Consider the following 6,561-nt stretch of genomic DNA (forward strand, 5'->3'; position numbering starts at 1 on the left):
AATTGTGGATTTGTCAGTTTCTCATTGCAGCTCTATCAGTTTTTGTTTGAATCTCTGTTATTAGGTACATAAATGTTTAGAATTGTTATGTCTTCCTGATGAATTGACCTCTTTATTATTATGAAATGACCTTCTTTATTCCTAGTAATACGTTTGCCCTGGAATCTACTTTATCTAGTATTAATATAGCCATTCCAACTTTATTTTGATTAGTGTTAGCATGGCATATATTTTCTCATATTTAAATGGGTTTCTTGTAGGCAGTGTATAGTGAGATAGTACTTTTATAATTCAATCTGACCAATGCTGCTTTTTAACTGGTGTGTTTATACCATTTACATTTAATGTGATTATTGATATAGCTGGGTTTTCGTTTTTCATCTTGCTATTTGTCATTTATTTGTACTGTCTATCCTTGATTTATTTTTCTCTCTTTTTATGCCTTTTTCTCAATAACACAAATAACTGAAATTCAAAATATAAAATATGGTAAGAGATGTTCAGAGAAAAAATTGGGATTTTAGAGAATAGAGAGATTAAATTGGTCAAATTGGTGGTGTCAGGAATAACTTAACAGAGAAACTATCACCCGAATTGGACCTTGAAATAATTTGGGGGGGCTTCCCTGGTGGCGCAGTGGTTGCGGGTTCGCCTGCCGATGCAGGGGACATGGGTTCGTGCCCCAGTCCGGGAGGATCCCACATGCCGTGGAGCGGCTGGCCCCATGAGCCATGGACGTTGAGCCTGTGCGTCTGGAGCCTGTGCTCCGCAACGGGAGAGTCCACAACAGTGAGAGGCCCACGTATAGCAAAAAAAAAAAAAAAAAAAGAAATAATTTGGGTAAGGGTGATGGTGAATGTAATGTACACCATTTAGAGGGAATGGGATAGACAAAGGGGATGGAGGCAGGAAAGTATGTATTTGATTCAGAGAAAAATAGATCATCCAGATGGTCTGAGGAAGAGTGGCAGGAGATGTGGAAGGTACTTGTGCTGTTGCCAGTTTCCTATGGACATCCTCACCCTGAGGGCCTGCAGACATCTAAGACACCTGTCAAATCAAACACATTATCTGCCCTTCAAACCTACTCTCCCTCAGTAGCCCCTAATTTGATGTGTGGCATCACTATCCTCCTTAATGTCTATATCAGAAGCCTGAGTCTTTTTTTTTTTTTTTTAGAGTCATCTTAAATGCCTCCTTGTTCCCCAACTCTATCCATCCCACCTGCAGGGCACCTCTGAAATTTGAACTTTCTTTTCTATTCCCCTACTCTTAGAGCTTGCTTGCTCTTTCTCCTCAACTACTGCATTAGCCTTCTCACTGGTCTCTCCATTTCTAGATCCTTCTTGCTTCCAATCATCCCTCACTCAACAACTAACTCCCTAAATCCCCTGAAAATGGATGGGAAATTCTATCGCATTTTTCTGGAGAGAGCTTGTAGTTTTCATCAAAGTCTCAAAGAAAGCACCGGTCCACAAAAAGCTAAGCTCCATCTGCCCTGTATCTTTATTTCAAGTGAAACAATTAATGCTCAGTTAATATGATATAGTTGACAGACTACTGAACAAGATATCGGGAGACTTAGGTTCCAATTTTGGTGTTGCCAACTAGTCAGCTCTATGATTTGGGGGCAGTGGGTTTACCTACTCCACCCTTGTTTCCTTATCTGTAAAATACAGAAAGATTCCTTTGACATCAAATATTCCAGTTTATCTCCTCTCAGTCTCTTCTCTGTTAGGTTTCACTAGACAAACATTTACTGTTGTGTCCCACTCACTGAGCCAAGTTCTGAGGGTAGAAAGATACATAAAGCACTGTTTCTTCCACTTCAGAAGCTCACAGAACCAGCTGGGCAGACAGATATGTAAATAAGAAATTACCATACAATGCCATAAAGTGCAGAACTCTGGGAGCACAAAGGAGGCTCTCTGGGGAAAGGGGCATCTAACTCTGCTTGGGAAAGTTGAGGAGGAATCAGAGAGGAGACCACAGTGGAGTCTTGAAGGATGTACAGAATTTTCTAGGCAGAGAGGACGGGGATGGGATTTCAGGCAAAGAAAACACCTCAGAAAGGAAGAGGCAGTAACAAAGCCCTAAGCTGGCAGAACAACCAGTAGATGGGTCTAGTTAGAACGTATGCGTATTGCATGTTTGGGCTTTGAATGCCCAGGGAGCAACAGGAGATAAGGCTGGAGGGGGAGACTCAAAGTCCTTGCATAGAGTGCCAAGAAGTTTCGATTTCATCGCGTAGACAGTGGGGAGTCATTGAATTGTTTTAGGCAATGGAGGGACAGTCTGATTTCTCTTTCAGAAAAATCACACTGGCAACAGATAGAAAGATAGATTGAAAGGGAATGATACAAGTATGGAAGTGAGAAAGGTCTGAATAAGCCAAGGGATTTGGGATGGGGGAGGGAAGATAATATGTTCCCTTTAAACCTACTATATTTAAAGTACCAAAAAGAATAGGCAATAAAATGTCCAGTAGGAAGCTGGAAATTTGAGTCTGATGTTCAGAAGAGAGACCTGGATTTAGGAGCATTAATAAGTAAGCACTGACTGAAGGGAAGGGAGAGAATGACATTACTTTGGGGGAGGATGTAGGGTGAGGAGTAAAGGGGACAAAGGCTGAATTCTGGGAAATATCGATATTCAAAGTCAGGAAGAGGAAAGATATTGAGAGGATGGCTGGGTTGCAAGGAGCTGAGGAATGAAGGATAGTGGTGAGGAACCTACTCTTTTGAGAAGACTGGATGATAAGAAAAGAAGAGAGGGCTGAAGCAAGAGGAGGGTGCAGAGTGGAGGGAGGTATTTTATTTTGCTACAAGAGTTAGAAGTTAGATACAGTAGAGCCTGGGGATAACAAATGGAGTTGGGAAAGGATAGGATCTAATGAAACCTGGGGGGATTAGTCCTAGGCAAGGGAGGTGGGGGCATTCCTTGTGTCAAGAAAGGAGGAAGCCTATCAAAAAAGAGTTTGATTTAGTGGTTCTCACATTAGAATCACTGAAGTAACTTAAAAAATAAATGCTGATAGCTGGGCCACAACTAGGATGTTTCTGGTTTAATTAGTCTGGCATGGGTCCTGGGTATTGGTATGTTTTCAGAGCTTCCCAGGTGATTAAAATCTGCAGTCACGGTTGAGAACCACTGGTTTAATTGTAGGTGACTTTTTAGATTGGTGATAATAGGATGGGATCTGAGGAAGTTCACGCTTGATAAAGATTGGATGAATAGGGAGTAGTAAAGTTTGGGAATAGGTTAGGAATAGAGAAAGAGAAGGAAGTTAGAAGGGAAGGGGACTAATACTAACTTAGTGACTTTTATGTGCCATTCATGTAGAAATGAATGAGGCTTGGTCCTTGTTCTCAAAGAGATCAGCAGCTTATCTGAGAGAGACACCTCAAAACAAACCTATTACATCCTACAGTTCTTTTTAAAAATTTTTTTCTGTTTTTTATTTTTTAAAATTTATTTATTTATTTATTTATGGCTGCATTGGGTCTTTGTTGCTGCATGCGGGCTTTCTTTAGTTGCGTCGAGCAGGGGCTGCTCTTCGTTGCGGTGCACGGGCTTCTCATTGTGGTGGCTTCTCTTGTTGCGGAGCATGGGCTCTAGGCACACAGGCTTCAGTAGTTGTGGTGCTCAGGCTCAGTAGTTGTGGCTCACAGGCCCTAGAGCGCAGGCCCAGTAGTTGTGGCACAAGCGCTTAGTTGCTCCGTGGCATGTGGGATCTTCCCAGACCAGGGCTTGAATCCATATCCCCTGCATCGGCAGGCGGGTTCTTAACCACTGCGCAACCAGGGAAGCCCCATCCTACAGTTCTTAGCCAGCTAAGGGTTTTTTGTTTGTTTGTTTTTTCTATTTTGTTTCCTTTTTCACTAAAAGTGAAAAAAAATCCAGTTATTTCACAGTACAAACTGGGTCTGGGAATACTTTTGTAAGCATTGAGAACAGCCTTTCTAAGAAGCAGGTGCTGGGGAGAGAACTCTAGTTATCCTGAGAGGTTGAACTGTCCCCAGTTTTATCAACAGGGTTACAAGAAGATGGTGGTTCTTGTCCCACATGGGGGTTCATTACTGGGGTCCCTGTACCTGGGAGGTGGGTGAAATTGCTAATCACTCACATTGGAAACCTTTCATGGCCATCCCGTAGGCTGTGATGTTTCTCTGTCTGAGCAAGATACTAAGGATTCCTCTTTCTCAGCAGTGGAGCTGGGAAAGGGCCCTACTTTTCACCAGACTAGAAGACCTAACCTTTGCCACTATGGTATGGGCCTTACTTCCAGGAACGGCTTCTTGTGCACGGGAAGCAGGCAATTCTTCAGAGCTGGGACCTTCCCTTGGAGAGTGTCCACTGCCATGCCTTGAGCCCTTTGCATCTCCCCGGGAGACTCAACCTCCCAGGGCTCCTGAGAGACCTGTGGTTGGCCTGTTCCATCACTGCTGCCCCAGGCCCATGAGCTGGTGAGGAGTTGAAAGAGATTTTACTGAGGACTCTGGCTTTTGGCTGGGAGCCCCCTTCCTTGATCAGGATTCCCCAAAGCACCAGGAATCCCCAAGTCATATAACAGAGAGGGGAAGTTTGATTGGGAATTGACTGGGGCACTATGGGTATGCAGAAGGGGTTCCTTCTGTTACCTTATTAGTTTCATATTATATGCAGGAATCGAGGCTTGAAGAAATTAAGAAACTTGCTCATATGCTCCAAGCCAAGAGCTGTGCATTTGAAGTTCAACCTGTTCCACTTTGTTGTCCTTCAGCCTCCTGACATCCCTCTGTCACTGTAGGTTTGCCTCTTTGGGAAAATCCTGGTTGGATGTCACCTCAGCATTCTCCTCCCTCCTAAAGAATTAGGCTAGTTCCCTTGGGCCCCAGGGCACATGGGCCTCTTCTTTGTGTCTCCATTTCTTCATTCTGTGAATTAAGGATGTGTGAAGTCCAGATGGGTTTCCATCCTAGGGGTGAGGGTGGAGGACAGTTCAGAGAATAGCTGCATGGGACACACCACACCAATCAGATTTAATGTTGGACCTCTCCTCTGAAATCCAGTGTTTTTGTTACAGAGATATAACGGAAAGCCCCCAATCTCACCCTCAGAGAGAGAAAAGGGGGTCGGAGCTTACTGCAGTTTGATGCCTGATTTCTGTTAATCCTGACGCTTCATTTGTTGACATCCTGACTTAGGTTTCAAGCTTTAGGTGGGGAGAGGTTACAGAGCTATCTGTAATTCTGGCCTCGGAAGCAGTGCTTCCTATTCTTTGGGCCCTTTTGAGGTCTGTGAAACAGGCTACCGTCATGTGAACACAGTTCACAGTAAACCTGCCGGATAGTCAGCTGGGGCTGTGGCAGCTAGGTCATTCCCAACACTGTGTCAAATTACACACTTGCTGCCCAGAACTGGGGGTGTGCTCTGGGCGGGGCTGAGAGCACCCTAAGCCCTCTCTACCACCCTATACCCTTCCCCAGCTCTCCTGCCAACCGTCCCCCACACCGGCAGGACCTCCATTGCAGCCCAGTGCCTGGCACATGATAGGCACCACGCAAATGAACACCTGAATGCATGCAGAGACTTGGGTACCTGAGATGATGATTCTACATATTTCATGCAGTCTTAGTGCTGAGTCACTTGCTGACCCATGATGTGGGAAGAGAGTACTGTATGAAGAAAGGCAAGGGTTTGGGTGAAGAAGGGAAGTCTGTCTTAAGGCTCTATTAAGACCTAAAGAATGACATATTGGAATGGTCACAGTGCAGATGAAGATGACTCTGTTGTCATCTTTGGTCAGGTTAGAATGGATGACCAAAAAGTCTGAGACTATGTCTCAGAAAAAATTTTTTCATCAGAGAGAAGAATCCCCAACAAGTCAGGAACGGAGAGGCTGGGAGTCTCCTACCCTGAGACTTTTTAATCACAGGGTTGGGTGAGAAGGTATCAGGACTGGAAGCCCTAAGATGTTGAGATGTTGAGAGAGCCTTGCCCTGACAGAGGTGAAGTGTGCAAAGGTGCTTTTGAAGTATTATTATTCTAGGTAAGTGCGGGTTGCACACAATACTAATGACATTATAATAATACTTTTGCTTTCACTCACTCCAAGGAGTACATGTACTTTTCACAAGCCTAGACTTTTATAGTGTGGGGGGGTCAATCTTGGTGGGTTCAAAGCTATTGCCCCACTTCATGAAACTCAACTGGTTTCTTGGCATACTCTAAAGCAGAAATGCCCGATTATGACGGATACTTGTGATACCCTACAATCCCTGTGTAGGGCCATCAACTCCAGTGTATGTGAAACCCTGGGGCCAAGAGCCCTGCCTGCTTGGGGTTAGGGACCCGATAGGCCAACGCATTTTTACACTTGGAGGTTTCCTGGGAGAAGGGCCTCTCTCCCCTGCCATACAAACTTCCCGGCGCCCTCGTCGTCTCCCTTCCCCCACTCCCCCAGGGCAGGGTTTCCTTTGTAATTAATCCCAACGCTCAAACCAGAGGGGAGGAAAAAAGTGTTAATGAAGACAGCGTCCCAGACTGACTGAGCGGTCGCCGCTCGCAGCTAGAACACCA

Source organism: Mesoplodon densirostris, chromosome 2, assembly GCF_025265405.1.
Source record: "Mesoplodon densirostris isolate mMesDen1 chromosome 2, mMesDen1 primary haplotype, whole genome shotgun sequence".
Lineage (NCBI taxonomy): Eukaryota > Metazoa > Chordata > Mammalia > Artiodactyla > Ziphiidae > Mesoplodon > Mesoplodon densirostris.